The sequence below is a fragment of the Anopheles nili genome, chromosome 3 (genome assembly GCF_943737925.1).
Source record: "Anopheles nili chromosome 3, idAnoNiliSN_F5_01, whole genome shotgun sequence".
Lineage (NCBI taxonomy): Eukaryota > Metazoa > Arthropoda > Insecta > Diptera > Culicidae > Anopheles > Anopheles nili.
This window is the reverse complement of record NC_071292.1, coordinates 47,857,590-47,877,805: the sequence shown is the minus strand read 5'-3', so window position 1 is coordinate 47,877,805 and position 20,216 is coordinate 47,857,590. Positions and strand designations below refer to the sequence as shown.

Genomic DNA, 20,216 nt, shown 5'->3' with positions numbered 1-20,216 from the left:
GATGAAAAAAGAAAATGCTCAATTTTTTTTTCCTCGTAACGATCGTCGATTCATCAATATATTTATCGAGATCGTCCCGAAGGTCCTTTTGGGTAACGCCTTTGCCTTAGGCTTCAGATGTGGAGGAAATTCCCCGTACGCTAACCCAAGCAACACACGTTCAGGTAAGGTTTTGTGCTTAAGTAAAATATTGATTTAATCAATTATGCCACAACGGTGAAATCGCCGTCACCCAACTCGTCGCCTCGCACATTCTCGCATCGCGGCCGCCTTCGAAAGCACGAAACAAAAAAGTAAAACAAAACACGCCATCGACTTTCCCTCTGGTGTTTAACTGGCGACTGCCTTTTTGGTTGTTTTCGGTGCTCCTTCTGCTCGTCCAGCAGTTCTGGTACGTCCATTGTGTGAGAACTTTTTCCCGAGGGCTTTTCGATTGAAGCTTTCAGGCGAGACAAAGCGCGAACGAGCGACAAGGATGCTGCCAACGCCGAGGAAAGCCACACCAGCGACGATCGATTCACGGTCGCTTTTTAAGGGCTTACATCGCTTACAACCGCGCAGCAACACACAAAATAAAAACCAACGCCAAACCGCTTGTCAAGTACGGCGATCTTCCGAATCCGAGTCGCACAATAATGGCCAACGCAATGTACGCGCGGAAAAAAAACGCAAAAAAAAAACAACAATACTACACCCTCCAAAAGAAAACGCCTGCCGCCGATGGAAGATTAATGGGATAACGAAATCGAAGTGCTCTCCTGCAGACGATGGCGTTGTTATCGTTGGATCCAATGGAGCAATGCGTGCGCGCACCTCAAATTTTCCTGCCTTTATGGTAGACCGATCGTGGGGAGAAATTGTGGCAGGAGCGGGAAACAATTTATTAAAATTACATGCCCACTTCAAAATCAAAAAGGAGCAATCAAAAGAAGTGCCAGCGGCCGAGAAGCCGGCACCAGCGAGGATGCAACAGGGTTCTCGATGTTCTCTCCGCTTCACCCTCGCCCTTTCACACATGCTTCTTCTTTTGCTTTCTACGCGTTTCGTCCTCCTTTCGCGGCATCCTTCGGCACTTCCCTTTGCAGGGTCATTATGATGCAACATTTTCGTTGAATGGTACTTATTCGGCTGGCTCCTTTGCCGGCACCATTAACGTTCGTGATGGGCAGGTTGTGTACGGTGAGATGCAGCTGTAAGAATTCCTATCCGTAATTGCAAAAGCAACCTTTAGTTGTGCACCATCAGAGATGGTAATAATACGAACTTTCTATAAATAATGCAACTGTAATTTCAATCCTAAAAACGGTTTATTATTTTGTTTAAGGAACTACTTTTCTATACGCTTGGTTGCAAAGTTTTTTGCTTGTATATGATAGTGCTATAATAGTAAAACATTTATTTATTGAGCCATCAATTGCCATCAATCAATTATAAATAGCTGTTATTTTATATCATCTCAGCTTGTTTTACTAATTGTAAAAATTTAAAACATTGTTTACATGATACAATATAATATGCATCAGTGTGGAAGTCCCAAGGACTAAACACTAAAAGTTTAATCAGTATACAAAACGATCTAGCTTTACTTATTAAAAATATTTTATCACAAAATAAAAAAAACACAAATGTTGGCCCATTATTTCTGTCTACAACAGTGTCCATGCTCTTCGAAAAATAAGTAAAAAATTTCCTTCTTCCATTTCCATAATATATCTTCCATGGTTGAGTCAGTGTTTTATAAATTCTTTTATTGGGGTTGTCTACATTCACTTTGTTTTGATGACAACCGAACACTCTAACGAAGCTTCATTCGACAACAGAAGCGTCTCACCACTTATTTCCAAAGCGAAAGAAGGAGAAGAAATTACACACATTTTTATCTGTGTTTAATTTGAAAATTATTCAAATTTTACTACACCACCTACTCCTAACGAGCCACGATCCAATGACACATATTGCGTTTTTTTCTCTTTCCTTTTAGCCCATTACAAAGAGAGATGAGATAAAATGAGCGCGAGGATCGTCATCGAGCATTTTAAAGTGCATTGGATTGGACACCAAGCTTTAAATCATCTGGAAGAGGGTTATGTTATATCCGTTAATGTTTCAACTAAATAAATTCACAAACTTGATACAACGCCTTCAAACTATATTGTAACTTTTAAAGTCGTATTCAAATAAATCAAGTTTTTATGATATTTTATACACTTTGCATCATTTTGTAAACAAATGTCACGATCCATGCATTCTCAACATCATACTTTCTGAAAGGTGCACAAAATAATATATAGAATTTTCAACATAAATCTCATGGCTATAAGCTTATTCCGCCTTAAAATATTATGAAGTAAACGGATGCCAAGAAAAAACTAATTAACGTGCATTAAATATTTACCCAGTCTCCTAATTGATCTAATCAAACGAAAGCCTCTTCCGTGTCGTTTTCCTTCGTTTCTTTACCCTCTACTCTGTTTTGTTTGCTCGATGAGCTGATCCAATCGTCGAAAACCCTTCCAACCGAATCGCAACTGACACCAATGACTTTTTTTATTGATTTTGGAGATCTCAAATTCGTAGAAGCTAAACCATCAACAGTACCAACCCAAAACGCTCGTATCTGAAGGCGATCGACGCAAGATCAGCTGATTACGTCATGTATTTTTCTGATGCCACAATTTATATCTATCATTTGTCGCTTGCTACACATTTATATGCGGAGGTTTGATCAAAATGTGATATGCAAATATTCTGCAAAATGTGTATCTACGAATCATTAAGCACGACAAAAAAATTACCCCCAATATTCAGATATTTTTGATGCAGTATCATTTGCAATCTGAAGGTATTTTTCATTACATTTTGTATCATTTGAAAATTATTTTTGTTATTTTTTTTAAATCAGCTCTATTATCTTGCTGGTTGATTTTAGTTAATCAATCATAATTATAGTTTCATTTAACTCAAAGTCGTGTTAAAATGTCATATCCATCACCTTCGAAAACATTATAAGCCCATTTTTCAGAAGTGAAAATTTGTCAAAAAAAAAACGTTAATATAGGAAAATATCATTACCTATTTCAACATACACATATACTTGTCATCCCATACATGATGTCCGAAATTCCCTCCACCGAAACAGCTCAGACTCCAAAAGGCTCCTTCTTGCTAAGCGAAAGGACAATATTTACCCATAGGTAGTTGAACCTAGCCCACCATTTCGAAATTACAAACAATCTGCCCCACCCCGCACATATCACAAGCAGCACTGTTTGTCTAGCAATTGTAATGAATATTGTATGGAGTAGCGTGCAAATAGTCAACCGGATGCCTCGTACATTACGATATGAAACGATATTAATCATCATCAACTATTGGTGAAAGACATTTAATGCTCGAAGATATATGCTAACATTCAGACATTCGCATGCTAGAAGCCTCCTAGGATGATCTAGATAAAAGAAGCATTTAAATTAAACGGATTAACCGTACGCTTTAGTTGTCGACTCACGTGGGCTGCTTGATTGTTCGATATTTATGACGCTGGAAAGATTTATGCGTAAAACGCAAATTAAATATACAATAGTATTAATAAGCAAAACCAACCATTCTAACTATAAATAGGACTAAAACCCGTGCGCTCCGCTAAAAGATAGCCAACATGTCCTCGAACTGAGCGCGTCTACTGAGTCGTTTTGGCATCTTCATTTTTTTGCCCATCTACTCAGCATCCCTCGATAAGAGCTACGTTTCTCTCTTTTTTTTTTCTCTCTCTCTCTCTTCCACAAACACACACTCCACAATACAGGGGCCGATAAAATTTACGACCGACTCGGGTTTAATTTTACGAATCGATCCCCGCTCGCACACAACACTCTGAGCATCACTTCGAGCGCCTCTCGGCGGGATGTCCAGAACGAACGGAGCAAAAGCGAGACTAAAATCACCTCAAATAAAATCCCAAACTAACGAAAAAAGCACCCCCTAAAATCCACCATCACCGAGCGCCGCGGCGCAGGCTCTTCGATTAGCAATTTAAATTTTTCCTCACCAAAACCGTCTTCGGCGTAATCTTGCCGACGGAGTCCGCGAGACCCAAACGGGTGGATTTTGATTATTTTATTGTGGGGAATTTTTCGAACCCGCACCAGCTCCCCACCCGATCTCGCGCCGCTTTATTCATCTTCCGCCCACCTGTGGCCTTCCGAGCCGGCCATTTCACTGGCCGGCTTCCTTCCTGGGGCCCCCAAAAGCATCCCTGACGCAATCTCGCAACAGCGTAATATATGCTACGCCGTCGTTTGCAAACAACGTCACCACGACGGAGGTCGCAGCACGGCCGCGGATCAAATGGTTGAAAAATCGCCATTCGGCTGCACGATTGTAGAATGGTGGTGCCGGAGGGAGATTTGGTGTTGTTTTAGCTTTGTTTTTTTTTTTGTTTACTACCCCTAAAGGTCAAACGACCCCCAGACACGGAGAGGAATGTGTTAAACCGAACGCGCTATGCGCACCTTCATTCGGGGCTCACGTTGCTCTTTATTTTCACCTTGAGCCGGCTATTTAGCGCCGAAACGGTGTCTCCATATTTCATCGCAATCACGCTCCGGCATCCAAGACCCGCGGCTTTAATGTGCTTCCAACGAGCAGACGAACATTACCCAGTCGCCAATCACACCGAACCTACCCCGGGGTAGAACCGGGAGCAGCTTGTCATGTTTGACAGCACGCTACTGGAGCGACACGATCGGTAGCCTTCGATCGTGGGGTTCGTCGTCACTAAGTGCATCGCAGTCACCTCGAGGTGTGAGGGAAAAAAAAGTCGCTTGAAAATTCCTCTCGCCCGGGTGCCATTACCAAACGAACCTGTATTGCACCGCGTTAAAATCCCAACAGACAAACGCATATGCACGCATTTTAGGATATGCGAGCATGGGATCACCTGCAAGGTGCGATGCAACTGCACTCACGTACTCACAACAAACGAAACAGGTCCGACCGGATCCAGTAACCCAATCGCCCCAAGCGATGATGCCATGAACCACCGAAAATTAAAACCGGACCCAAAAACATCCATCCCGGACAGGTCGAAAGCGTGGACAGGTTCATCTTCCTAGTTCTGCCTCCGGGGTCGCAGCCCAAGCAGGTCACGAGCACGCCAACGAGCCGTACGCTACTCGACAATCCAGTTTCACAGGTTAGTGCACACACCGACATGCACGCGAACGCCTCCAAAGACCTGTTTGCCTCCCGTTGCTTCTCCTCGGACGAAGCGCCAGCTCGGAGAAGGGATCCAGTTATTTTGGAGTACACTTTTGCTTTCATTGAAGACGCCCGCGTTGAAAAACCAGTCCCGCAAGGCTACCGGGCTTTTCGGACGGGACCGGAAATTAGTTCACTGGGCCAGGTCGTGTTTGTGTGCTTGTGGCGGGCCGGTCAAACAGTGAATCAAACAAAACCCGGCAGTGGTCGCACGTTGACTGGCGATGGCATAAAAAGGCGATTCGTTACGGTGGGTTGTTTCGATTTCGTTTTCTGCTGGTAGTTAAGGCGGTCTTAAACGATAGCTCATGTTTATCGCTGCTAGAATTAAATGCGCCAACTATTGCGGTGTCTATCGAGCTGTGAGATCTCCAACGTTGTGAGATGTTGTGCATCATGAAGCGTGAGGATCGCCTTTTTAATATAAGCGTCTACAAAACGAACAAAACCGCACCGGACATTGTTCTAAAATAGTCCAGTAATTTGGAATAGCACAAAGATTGAATCATAACTATAATTTTACACACGTTTGTAATACATGATTGAAACCCATTAAATGTATTTAGTTGATACTAATAGATAGCTAGTATAATGACGTATACGATCTGGTATCAGTATTAGACAAATCATACATCACTCTCAACTCATTTTCTTCTTAATTCTTACTCTTCTAAAATTACTAAAAACACGTATTATTTAACCATAAGAAACTGAATCAGATAATCGAATTCAGATCATCGACATCTGATGTAAAAAATTGTCAACCTAGAAAGTGATTATTTACACCTCAAACGAAGGAGTTAACTATAGGCACGGATACCACCCCAACTACGTTTATGGAAAATATTCTTACTTTCACGTGTGTAAAAAATATTAATTTAATTGTAACATCATGAGCACTATTTTTGCTGTAACATGGCATTTTAAGATAACTTTGAGAATAAAGTTTGACAGCCACTAGAGCTTTTGTACAAACACTATGAAGATACACTAAGACTTCAAATATTTATACCGCCTTAAGAGATGCTCATTCCAAGAATACGGTGATGCCCACCAAGAACTTTACGAATAGAAATGAAATTGATTATTAATTCCAAACAGCAAACAACAAAGTTGTAAACTTATCGTTGCCTGCACATAACACCTAGTAACGAGTCCGTAACGCCCGCTATACTAATGACAGCTAGTGGGCTTGCTCGGAATGTTTGCTAACGTCTTGTACTTCACCGCATACAAAACGCGCGCCGTAGAACGTCTCCAAATCCATCATAGTTGCCATGAAAAAATCCCCTTCCTCCACGGAGCACATTCGCATGTCATAGCATGTGCGTCCAACGGTGGGGTTGGTAAGGCAAGTAATAAAACACACCGCCCGTGAGGAGAATTACCGAGTGTGTGTCGCGCTAGACGGGGTGATTTCTCAAGCGCAAGAACCCACGCGCAGGAAGGTCTTATTTGCTGCCCGCGACGAGCTCTGCTCGAGGCGCCTGCGTGCGCATTTTACCAATGTTTAGGCGCACGTTCTAGTGTCACGCCGTGTCCGCGTCGAATGGCCACTAGGTCCGGCACGATCCAACACCATATCAGGCTGGGGTCTGGGCTTCAGCAGCATGACACCACCTTGATACTGTTCGGTTCAAGGCGAAACGCTGCCATACACTAATGAACAAAATTACATCAACGACCTGCGGTACGAAACGGTCCGGATCAAGCCTAGAGCGGAAAAAGCCTTCGCTCCGTGCAACGATCCATTTAAGTTGCCCCGAAAAAAAAACCGTCATCACGGTGGCCGATGGTCATGTTGGCTAGCCGCCGATTGGGCGATTGTTTCGTTATTATGCTGGCGGGAGGCGAAAATGTCAGCCCCGATTGCCGACGGTCAGTGCCGGTGCCGGATCATGCTCATAATACGCGTCTCAGATCACGCTACTGCGCATTAGCGCCGTGATGAATGGTGACATTTTGTTTTTGATCGATCTCGCCACCGTGATGCTAGATTTTTGTGTCTCATCTCAGCTGCCGGCCTTCGAGCGCACGCCATGCAGTTTGGAGTTTTGCATTGAAACATGTGAAGTGCTACACGTCGTGCTGTGAACGTTTGCGGCTGCATTCAAATTTGCCATCAACTTCTAAATCAAACGCGTGGAAGCCACCTATCGGCACCATCTACGAATGTAAATTTAGTCTTAGTGGTTGTAAATTTTACCATTTTGAATTGATTTGAAACAACCCACTCGCTCATAGCAAAAAGTTACTAAACATTTAGTTTATAGAAGATAATATACATAGCTGCTAGTTTTCTATAATTTTTGTATAAAAATTGCATCCTTTGAAAGCTTTAAAAATATTATTTATTTCAATCTGCGTGAAACAATCTTCGTAAAAAAATCACAACAACACTGGTTATAAAATTCCAATTGGAAGATTCACTCCTCGCCAAACAACGCCAATATCGTTGATAAGAGGCTTCTTTAGGTGTTATCAAAAAATTCTAACACTAACATAAAAACATATCATACAAACACAGAACCTCAGTAATCATTCCAAACCACAAGACATCAACAACCCGTTTGCCACCTGAAGAGCCTCGAAAATTGATTCCACCCGAACTGCTTCACTTCGCGTGATGGATGAATCCTAATATTTTTTTCTTACCAAACCATTCTTCACGCTGCTGGCAAACGTTCGACTTTCATTCTTATTTTGGTGTCGAATTTTGCTTTAGTCAGCCTTCCGGCAACCAATCCCTTCGAAACGTTGACTTAGTTGATTATCTTTCCCTTCGTTTTCGAATCTCCTCCTCAACCGACCATTACCTGCCAACCATCACCGACGGTGGTGAAGGTCCTAGAGGATTGAGAGGATTTTTCAAAATAAAATCAGCAGGCGGCTAGTCGAGACGAGAATTACCCATTTCCCTTTCCTTCACGGAGTCCCATGGAGGGCAGGAAAAAAAATATTAGAGAAAAATAAACCCTCCATGCATCCCGGTGCCCGACCGTCGAATGGTGCAATAACACGAGACAGGTTAACAAACACACAGCACGAAGCGGAAAGAAAAGAGAAAACGCTGACTATTTCGTTGCGTGCTTTCAGAGCGAACGATTTGGCGGACCGGAAAGGCGACCCGGCCGGCTCAGCCTCAGACAGTCCTAAGTCCTAAGGCAGATAGAGCCTTTCAATCGATAATTACCATCATAAACAAGTTCATCCCAACCGAACGAACGCTTCAGAAGGTGATGGTGGTGATGTTGTTGTTCCTTTTTTTTTGTGTTCCATCATCCTGCCCGCTCACAATGGAACGCTTTGTGCGTTTGATGCTGCGCTCCCGTTCGTCCCCAGCTCGGACCGATGAGAGGGTTCGATTTTACGAGCCTAAAAATACGAAATATTGCTTCCTTCTTAAGCAGCTCGCTGCATTCGCAGCCGCTCGTGAGTAATTAAAGGAGCGAAATCATTCGGTTCGGCTTTGGGATGCGAAAATTATAAAGCGCACAGCTTAATCATCGCGCGCAAAATAAAACTTTGGCGGCAGAATGTGTTCGGCGAATTTATCCTCCAATGCCTTGCGGCTTTGTGCAATCAGGGCGTATTTATGGATTATCTAAGCCCCGGCCTATACTGAAGGAATCTGAGCCACAAGCAAGGGCATTGCAAAAATAATGATTGGCGATTGTTTTACATTCTATTTTACTTGGCTGGGAAATTAAAAAAGAATGTTAACAATATGTTCAATTCTTGTTTTATGTATACACACACCCCTTTTCATTAATTAAGGTTGGTGAATAATTCTCTTTTATTTCAAGGTCCTTTATTAATTGTTATAAAGTATGTGATTATATTCATCAGTTATCAACATTAAATTAAATTTGTGCACGTATTAATCGGCACAAAATATTTTCCACCATAAAAGTATGTGCTGACCAATAAAAATCGTATCTACAGAAAAGAAACTCGTACACGTAAGGCATCCGTGCTCTGTTTAATATGAATCCGGTAAAAATAGCTATTTTCACCTGCGATAAAAAAAACCAGCACCCAACTAGACGACCATCCCAGTCTAGTCATCGTGCGCTTGGTCGCCAAATGCGTCATTCACGTTCCTTATCGGCAACGTTCCCCATCGTTACCGCTTCATCACGTCACCGGCACCAGTGAATGCATTTTCGTCCCACCAAACAACCCTTCCGGATCGATCTCCACCCGTTCCGGCGGCTGCTTTCTAAACGCGATTTTTCATTTTTCTTTGTCCTTCCCTCGCCCGCAAAGCATGTCTATAAACGCGCAAGGATCGAACGCGCGACTCCATTGGGAATGGTCTCGTCGTTCGAGAAATCGCACTTCACTCTGTGATGCCGTGTGCTGTGTCGTTTCTTTTTTTTTCGCTTTTTGCTTTTCCACTCAGCTCTCCATCGCCATTCGAAACGCATCACGGACCCGCGGCTCGCTGACTCATGCGTTCGATCCAATTTGGGCTGCGTTCCACACGCAGTGTGGGCAGTGGAAAGCCGCAGGGCTTTTTCTTCCATCCCGTCGTGAAAGATGCAAGCGACGGTGGACTTCCAGCTAAGCGCCCGTGGACCGATGCCCCCGGTCAGAGCTTGGAAATGGCCGTTCGAAACGAGTCGGCAAAGAAACGGAAGTGCAGAAAAGCGACCAACCAACGGCGACCCATGCTGACCACCACGCTCCGATCCATGTTCGGTTCGTTTGCGCGACACGCAGGACAGAACAACGGCCCGGAGGCTGTGCCAGCAATGTCCCGCGAAACGGCCGGGCTCGAAAGGGAGCGACCGTTTCCATCGATAACCCGTTAGCGGGTATCCCGTTCGTCGCCGTCGGATTATTGCGCGTACACATTTATCTACAACGAGCCGCGCAATCACCAGCCATCCCTTGGCGTGCATGCACGCATTCCTTTCTCGAGCGATCGAGCCGGGTCGGATGTGTCTCTGCGAGATGCACGAGGTGCATGGAATGGTCGCCCTAAACGAGGCCACATACACATACCTCTGCATTGGCCCAGCACACCGGCATCGCGAATAATTCGTTCGTTATGCCACCATCGCTTCGACACCGGCAGTGAATAGGTAATTTCGTGGTCGGGGTTGAAAATAAAAAAAAAAAAAAGAGAGAGAGAGAGAGAGGGTACAACTCCAACCGAGAAACTGTTCCACACGCGAAAGGTGCCCGGATCCTGGCTCCCTGAGAGGTCGAAAAGCCGAGAACCTCCTGGGGAGAGGTTGCACGAAAATTTTCTTCGCGCGATTTGCGAAGGCGTTAAGAAAGCAAACCGCCAATCGTAGGGGTGGCTGCCTGGCGGGATGGGGTAGGGAAATGAAATTTATGTAATGAAAACACATTCCACCCGGTGCCACCATTCGAACCCTTCTTGTTGTCAGAGCTAACCGGGCCTAGGTGCAGCAGGACGATCTGACACGTGTTTGGCAACGAGCTGGTATGTCGTTTTCCTTCGCGAATGAACAAAATGGTGTCAGCAAAACAGCGAAACAAAGATGTTTTTATTCGTACTTTATGTTGCATGCTCTGCTTGCTTGTTTAAAATATAAGATTAATGGAAATTATGTAGGCCACATAAATGCAAAAAATAAATGTAAATTATATCAACAAAATCGAACGAAAAAGATTTTATAAGCCTTCGACAGTTTCTGGAAATGTTTGATAGCATAATAAATTTAAAAACCAGTTGCATAAGCAAAGAGGTAGTCAATCATTTATGTTGAATCATTGAGTGCTTCAGTAATTCTTCATTTTCTCTATCTGTCATCAAGAGTTGATTTATTTATATACTAAATTGTAATATAAGTAAACCAACGAGTTAGATAGATATTCAGTATACTATTTTTAAAACGAGTTTTAAAAAAAAAAAATTAGAATCTTTTCTACTTTATATAATACGAAGAAAAACGTCTAAAATAGAGCAAATTGAAGTTTATTACACGACACTGATCTACAGGATCCCTCCCTTCTGCTCGTTAGCGATGCCTGCTGCAAAACCTCTGCAATCAACAGCCATAGTTGTAACTGTAACACGCGTTCTAATGAAATGACATGTTGAAATAAATTTCCCTTCCTTCGGTGGCTCCCAATGGACAATGAAAAAAAAACGCCTGCAATCGCCTGAATCTAATTCTAAACGTTGTGGAAGCGAACGAAAGGAGCCCTTTGGGGTGCCCTGATTTCAAACCTTTCCATCCTTCTCCCAGCCACGAGCACCATCGTTAAAAAAGGAACACCTTTCCCGAAGGATGAATTCCGTTAGACGCGCCTTGCACAGATACAGTTAGGTATCGCGTTGCGTGCGTATCACAAACCTGGACCACCTCCCCCATGAGTGCTTGACCCCACCCAGACCATCATGGACCCTTTCGCCTCTCTTCCGGAATCGCTCCGGAACGTTGCTGAAAAGCGAAGCAAGAGAAGCGGAATCACTCTAACTGGAGCATGCTGGGCTCAAATCGCATCACATCAGTCCCGAACCGTGGACAGGGGACGCGAAATTCATCCCTCCCGGCAAGCGAAGCAAGAAGCGAGCGAAACATCACCAGCAAAACCCATACTGCCGGAGGGATTACCCTGCAGCGGGCTGGCAAGCGAAACAGTTACCATAAATCTTCGGTAATGAGAAATTGTTCGGTTCGAGCAACGATAATGGACACGGCGAACACGAGATGCGGGAGAAGCGATTAGGAGTCATAAACAAACCGCGGCTTGATGGAGCGGCTTGTATCGCGATCGCGAAAGCGTGCGCCTTCGAACCGTCGCTTGCTCGATGCGGAAGAGGCTGGTTGTAGAGCATTGAAACTGAAACCTGCAGCCTAATCCTGGTGGGTCGAGCCAGCGATAGGTGGAAGGAATTCGCATGTGTGGGCGAGCAATTGTGCAGCTCAGGTTACCATAACTGTACTGTTTCTTTTTTTCGAAGACGCGATCGAGCAGCACAATTAGATCGATAATTTAAAAAAAAACACACTGAAGTATTTTAAATAAACGCAATGTATGGTGAAATGTATGGTTGAATAAAAACCTTGTCTAACAACTAAACATAAAATAAAAATAATATAAGATAACGAAAAACTAACTATAAATTGTTTCTAACCTCCAGTGATACATAAGTACTTCTAATAAATCATCGCATCAAAGCGCACACGACGCAAAACAGTGGCCCTTACATCTCGCTCATTGGAACCGTACTCAAGCCCAATTTCAAAGCACAAAAAGGCTTCACGTGCCCAACCTTCAAACGGCTGGCAGCGTGAACGATGGCTGAGTCCATTTGCATCATCACCCCGCAGCGATGAACTGGCCCTCGAGAGGTCGTGCCAGATGGTGGTTGCATTTCGCGTGCCACGTTCCGATGGCAAAGCCCCGCCGGGAAGGGGCTTCAAAATCGCATCATCACTCGTGGGGTCGAGTTCCCCGTGAGCCGCAAATGAAAAACCCTCCCCATGGTGGCCCTTTTCAAATCCGTTCGGATGCCACATGCCTGAACGCCATTCCGGAGCACGAGAATCGAACGTGTATGCATTTGTTGTGTGTGTTTTTTTTTTTGCTCCAGCATCGCCTTACGACTCGCATTTAAATACATCCCTCAACGCAGGACATTGGATTGTCGCTCGTAGCGAAATGCCATTAATTTGCCCTCCACGGTTCGCCTACATCGCGTTCGATGGGGTGTCCTTCAACCCCGGGCCATCCATTGGCCGCGATCGATCTGGCATCCGATCCTCCGGGCTGCCAGGAGGCATGATTTATCTTTGCCCCTGCTGTCATGATTTGAAGATCGCATGCTTCGATAGCGATATCGATCCCGGCCTTGCTCGGGCTGCATTAATTGTTTCATGCGGTGCATGCGAGTGTAACTGACCGAGCTGCCCCATTCCATACGCAGGCTCATTTCCGCGGCATAGGGTGGATTTCGCCGTTGAATTTTACACGAATGATAGCAAATTGTATGACTGAATATGTACAAAGAGATGATAAAACAGTATTTTGCATGAAATACAACTCAAACTGCATCGTAATTTGTTTATAAGCACGCTAGCGGCGAAAAGTTTGACATTATAAACATCAACCGCACGCACGGTACGAGAGACTTCAACGCCATATAAAGCGACGATCCTAATCTCGCTAATTTATCAAGCAGCTAGCGAACGGATCCACACTGTCGGCAAACGGTGGTGGAATAAAAATCTCCCAAAACTCATCATCAAAAACTGCACCGACCGACACGGCAAAGCCCAGGCCTCACTTCCGCTCTCGCTTGCTCCGTACACTTCGCAAAGTGCTGTGGAATTATGAACGTCGTGTGAAAAATATGTGCGTTTCATCGGCGCGCGATATGTTTGCGGACATGAGCTCACCGTGATGCCGCCCGACCGCAAAACGCTCCCCAAACCGAGTCAACCAAAACTCCAAGCCGTCCGACCATCTGATCACGATCCCAACAAAAAAAAATCACAACCTTCTCCCGCGCCGATGCCGTGGAAACCGTTCGTTTTCACCCGGTTCTTCCGGATTCTGGTGCCACGGCAGGTGAGGTGGCGTTTCGGCGTACCTGTCCATCAAAGTCACGTGCACGTTAGACCGGCTTTCAGCAAAACCGGGTCTTTTTCTCCTTCGCCTGCCCCAGCACGTCACACACGTTTGACGGATGACAGATCGAACGGAGCGCGGCAGCCGTGTGGAGATGTATTGGAAAGAAAAAATGCACAAAGTAAATGAGCAGGCGCTGACTCGTGGCTACACACGCACACGCACTTACACATACCATCGTAAAGCCTGTCTCCCGATCGAAGCGTCCAGGACTGGTTCGTGACGCGATGGGCCAGTTCCTTCAACCTGATCCTCAACGCTTACTTTGTGAAGCGATCTGTGAACAATCAACAAAGTGTTTGCCATCCCGCTCTTTCGATCAGAGTCTTTCTCTTTTCGCTCTCCACCCTGTGCAACGTCAGTTGCAGCCTTCGCGACGCAATCTCGCGTCTTCCGGTGCACGGAGAGCAATTGTCCTCGGCTGTAGCCGTGGTGCGTTCCCTGGCTGCAATTAAGCCGCCAATAATAGCAATAATAATAAACCTCCCTACATGGCTGCGGGCGTTCTTCAGGAAGCGCCGATCGAGGCTCGATCGATGCCGCCATCATTCGCCGGTTAATGCCGTGTGCGCACGTAAACACACCGACCCACCGTGCGCGTGCTCTTTCTTCCTTTCGCCATCGTTAGCGCAACGATTCCCTTTCTAAACAGTTTATATATTTTTTTTTGCCCACCCCCTCAGGACCTGAGGCCCGTGAGCTGTCCGGAACGAGCTCAGGCTTCGTTACAGAAGCATGATAAATGTAATACGAGGCACTCGTACCGTCCTGTACGTTCGTGGTGGCCACAAATGCGTCATGCAGCATATTTTAATGTGCTCCATTCGAAAATCGATGTAACGAAACCACGAACTGTTGGGAATCTGTTATTTTCTGGCGTATGCTCTTACAATATTCCACCCAAAAATGGGGAAAAGCAAAGAGTGGACATGAAAAAAAAACAAGCACTCGAAAACGGGATACCAAAAACGCGACGGAACACACGGCGAAAGGGCATGCAACCCTTTTGGCGTGCCAGCGACTTTCCGTGACGGAGCCCGCTGAAGGACACCCTCCTACATAGCCCTCTTGGCAGACGGATGCCCTTTTCACTGGCGAACCAAACGAACGAAGCCCATCGTCCACATCCTGGTGCATATCTGATTGTGGCCCCGCAGGACGAGCCGCAAGGAATGGGCAATATATGCGAGCTCGAACCAAGGCAAGCCCACACGAAAGCTGTGAAGAAAGAAAGCCTGCAAGTGAAGAGGAAAGGCTTGCACAGGATACCGCGTAGAGGGCTGGTAACTTTCTGACTTTTCCCCTCACGCGCACGCTCCATCGCGCTTGTCATGTTGGGTGTATTTTTTTACTCGAATTGTTCCCTCTATTTCTTCGTTCGTTATTTCTGGTGGCTCGATTTCGGCGTTTGCCAGTGTAGGATGCTCTCCGGGATGCAGGTTCGACGGAGATTTCAGATTCTTTAAAAAGGTTTTGAACGCTTTTTTACGACGCATTCTTTTTTTTTTGTTTCTTACTCGACGCCCTCCACTTCAAACAGGCACCAAACGGCCCTATCTTCATCTGTTCTGCGCACACAACCCATCTCGCTTTACCACACTCCCGCGTTCGGATGCAAACCCCCCCGAAATGTTTATGGTGGAAATGTCATGGCATTTTATAGGGGTTGTTTTTATTAATATCATTATTTTTTTTAACTCATCTCCTCCCCACTCGCTTTTTTTCTGATCGCTCGCTTCCCTGCGGTGTTGTTTCTACACACAACACCTCCGGTGCGTAACATTAGACAGTATGTGTGTGGTTTGCTTCCAAAGTGTGCGTGTCTGGCAGGAGAGTAACATAAACACCATGTCTGCAGACACATCCCGAAAGCCACCGATCGCGCGCGACTCCAACGATCATGCATGATCGAGGGCCAAAAGCTCGCGGTGTGTTTGTGCAAAGCCTTTCCTCCTCCTTTTCCGACCTTTTCCCTTCTTCCTCTGCGCCTGCTGGTGGCAGGAATCAAAGCCAGTAACACCAGCACCACGAAAACGATCATGTTAGTGACTCTGCAGTCAAGGCGCGATGCTGCCAGAAGGCAACAGAATCTCAGCTCGGTTGCGCATTTTGTCTGCGTGTTTTTTATGTTGTATTTTTTCCTTCTCTTCGGTTGCTTCTTTCGATCTCTCGTTTTGGCTCCATGGCGATTTCCCTACAGCATACAGCGTACGAGGCTGGCGCAGTATGAGTGAGGACTTACACATATGGTTATTTTTATCCCAACAACCATGATTTCTCTCACTCTCTTCGGCAAGCGTTAGCTCCTACATCGCCGCAACATTTCACAATTTATTCCTTTACCTCTCTGTCGTTTCTGGGGGGTTTTATATCGCTACTCCTGCAGCTCGTTTCCTTGGTATTCCCTTCCGTACGATCGACTCTTTCCACATCATCGCCATGGAAAGAGCAATGTTTGCTGCGGAGAGTTAGCGCGATCGAGGGTATCGGCGTCTCCATCGGCAACCCAACCGCGGGTGGACGATTTTGGACGGCAAATAAATACAAAACCCATTTGAAAAGCATGAAGTCACCAGCAGCGAGGCATCATACAAACGCAAACCACCTCGTACAAACACACACGCGTGCAGTTCGCTCACAACTACGCCAGTCATCCTTCAAACTGTTGCGCAAATTGTTGCAGCAACTGAAGTCCTCGTGAACTATGGCGCCTCATCCTAAGACGTTTTCCTTTACTAATAGCGGCTTTCCACGGATCGGAGTTTTTTGTTTAAACCATCCTTCGTTTGTGCTCTCCCCATTCTCACCCATACCAGCGATCAGCCGTTGACAGGCGCAATATTTCTGCACCACAGAGGAAGCAACTTTTCGAGCGACTTCCCCCGGGAGCATAGCACACCACCGGTGGCGACAAAGCGCGGGATTATTTTTGAGCCTCGGTGCCGTGCTGGTGCAGGAGATAACCGAAAGAAAAGCACCAGCAGCAAGCCGCGAACGTTGCAAACGAACGTTCAAGAAGCAGAAAACCAAAAGCGAGCTTCACGCCACTCCGGTACGAACGATATGTGTCTCCCCTCCTACGGGAGGAGGACGACGCGGGGAGAGAGGTGGGCATTTTTCCTTTCGTTCCTCCCGAAAGGAGAAAAGAAACACAGATCGCACACACGGCAGCGCAAAAGCCTGAGGCGAATACATATTTTTCCTGCATTTTTTGTTTTATGCTGCTCGCTTAGCTGTCTCTTTCTCCAAGCGCACCGGGTTCGTCGCTTATACCCGCGGTGCGGCGCGCAAGTCTTTCGTACGGAGACAGTTCGTTTGCAGCCTCCCAAGCTAGGCGCTTTGCGCAAGCGATACCGATACATAATGGCATGCGCAGAGAAGGCAACGTTCTTGCGCCCGGCACACCCGGCAGCGCGGATTGGATTGACAAAGAAGGATGGAAATGGAATATTCTAGTCGAGGGTTAAGGTTACCGGCGCGAGAAAAAAAATTGCTACTCTTTCTTCCTTTTTGCTTTCTCCTTCTTTCTCCCGCTGCCCGTTGTTTGGCCGGGAGGGAAAACTTCCTTTCGGAAACGCTGGACGTCTTACCTTTTGTTTTTTTTTTCTTCTCTCCGGCACACGGCCAGTGTGGGGTGGTTTTTCGGTTTTTTTTCTCTCTCCCTACAGCCGGACGCGCCTGGCGTTGCTGATTTAATTTATCTTTTCCCGCCTCTGCACGAAGTTGTACCGTTTCGATGGGTAGCTCCTTGCGCCGCACAGTCGCCTGAAGGCACGCTCGGGATATTGCTTGGCGCCGGTTTGCGCGCGTTTCACTTGCAGCCCTCACTCTATTGCACTCTATTTCCGTGTACACCTCCGATTGCACTTCACTCCCAGCACTTCCCGCACTGCCCCGCTCACTCTTCGTTCGCAATCGGTGCTCGCTCTCGGCTTTGCGATTGCAATTATACTTCACTATGCATATTTATCTGTTGCCTGCTGCCTTGCTATGATCTTTTCCACCTTCCACTCGCGATCCTCGGGATTCGCACGCACCAGCTCGCGATCCGCGCGACGTGACGGACAGGTAGCACCAAACGGTAGCACCGCTTGTGCACGAAAACGAACTGACAGCAACCTTGGATCCTGGAGCGATAAGTGACACAACTCCCAAGTGGACGCGCACCTTGCGCAGCCTTTTTCGGGGACGAGCGGATCCACGCGAACGTTAAGAATATTCACTACGCGCCCACGCGCGTCCCGGTACGGTGGAACACTTGGAATATTTAAATTCACCAGCCCAGGAAACGCGACACACCAGGGCACAACCACGGCCACCGACCACCGACCACCACTACCATCACCATTCGGCACCGCACACGCACGCACGGTCGTGTACACACACGCACAGTTTGGCGCTGGAGCGTGATTTTTCGAGGACGACACGCCGCGCTCGAGGGCGATTCTTTTTTTTTATTTGCTTTTGCTGGGTCAAGCTACGGCTAGATCACTCGATCGCACGGCACCGATCGCGCACCGCTTCGGAGGTCCTTTTGGGTTTGCTTTCCAACCACCCCTCGAGCAAGCGAGAACCCTGGAGACGTCCTGTGCCTGGTCCTGGCGGTGGGGACACGAGGAAACCGGGGTACGGGGCACCGTCCACCCTGAGCAGGTGTCTTCAGGAGTCAGCAAACGAACGAAATCACCGCACAAACCACCGAGCGTGTACGTACGAAGCGTTTCCCTGCGTTTCTTAGCAACTGCGCAGCAACGGGCAGCAGAGCAGTAACGATCTGAAACATACGACACGACCCTGCGAGCCAGCAACCGAGCTTCAGCGAGAGAGAGCTTCAGCGACAGCGGCACCAACAACCCGGCAACCCACCCCACCTGTCTGCCAACGCACCACACGGGCCCTGTCAGTGGCCAGTGTGTGTGTGTTGGTGGCTCGTCCGAGCTTGTGCTCACCCACACACACACCTGCATGCTCGATCGCGCGCCGTTTAGCATGTGCCCGAGATCGCCAGGAGCGAGAGAAAGGGAAGCGACGGTGACCGATCGCGGCCAATGAAGCGGATGAAATAAACCCCCAACACACATACACACATACTTACACACACTCGCGTGCACGTGCACACGCAACGATCGGTCTGTCGGGGTTGGTCCCTTTCGCTCGATCGCTGGCGTCTCTCGTTTCTCGCGCGTCGATCGCGGCCCACTCACTTACGCAAACCATAAAAACGACCTGGCAAATGTCATCGCGCGTCGATCCCGCACGGGAGAGGGAGAGAGAGAGAACGCACGCGAGAAGTCATGATTTATGAAAGAGATGAAAATACGCGAGAGAGTGAGCGAGAGACAGCGAGAAGGAGAGTAGGACTGCTCGCTGCTAATGCGCAGGGATTAAAAAGCTTTCGTTTTAAGTTGCTTGGGAATAGTAATGCTATTTTACTACTGATTTATGATACCTGTCTAAAACGCGCTACAAAGGACAGGCTATAGGATGTGGAAAAGGACATCCTTGGGCATCTTGAAAAAAAATGTAGAGGAACAGTTAAAAGCTCCACACTTTTTCCACGATCGTTGCTCCTTAACAGTCGCAAGAAAGAATCTCAAAAGCAACATATTATAAACGATCTCGCTGACCCTCCGATGACAGTACAAGCGCTCTAGGGCGATACCCGATAGTCCTTGCCTGTGTTGGTTGCGATCGCAAAGTGCCACTCGCGCGCATGAGTCAGGCGCAAAGATCACCACGCTCGAATGGCAGGACGGTGGGCTCAAAGCGATCGCATCCACCACACCACTACGCCGTTTGCAAGCACTATTGAGGGTTGCTCTCAATCGCGGTCACCTCGCGAAGGCTGCCGGGCTGTCATTCCGTCATACCAGCCCGTCCGTTGTCAGGTGGGCTGCCTTCGTGTGTGTGTGCAACCGACGCCACCGGGAACAGATTAGGGAGCCCCGGCCGATGCCAGCGCGTGGAGCACGGAAGTGGGGCATTGACAAAAGAGGGTAAAACAAGGCGCGCTGGCAAAGCTTAACTTTCCAGAAGTCAAAGAACGGCGCGCATTTTATTATGGCACGGTATTTTGTCCGTGGACATCGCAAGGCTATAATCGTCCACCGACCGTCCGTTGCCGTTCGCGGGTTGGGATGCTGCGGGTAGCAGCAGGTGGCACTGAGATGCGGTGGAGAGCCAACTTGGGGTAGCGATCCCGGTTTCGGTCGAGCGCTGGCAGCATGCGTGGGAGCAATGGTGCAAGAAACAAAAAAAAGCGAACCAGGAAGAAGCGCAATCGCGCGAATCGTGCGATGAAATCAAGCGCGATCATTCGCGGTTCTGCTCTTCAGGATTCG

General features: G+C 47.0%; 1 long non-coding RNA gene across 1 annotated transcript in view; it reads right to left on the bottom strand.

Moving 5' to 3' along the window:
• LOC128723152 (uncharacterized) overlaps positions 1 to 18,623 on the bottom strand; it is a 32,963-nt gene extending 14,340 nt beyond the window's left edge. The window contains exon 1 of the long non-coding RNA XR_008410811.1: positions 17,466 to 18,623. This is a non-coding gene — a long non-coding RNA (uncharacterized LOC128723152). The remainder of the gene's footprint in view (positions 1 to 17,465) is intronic.
• Between the last annotated feature and the right edge of the window lie 1,593 nt (positions 18,624 to 20,216).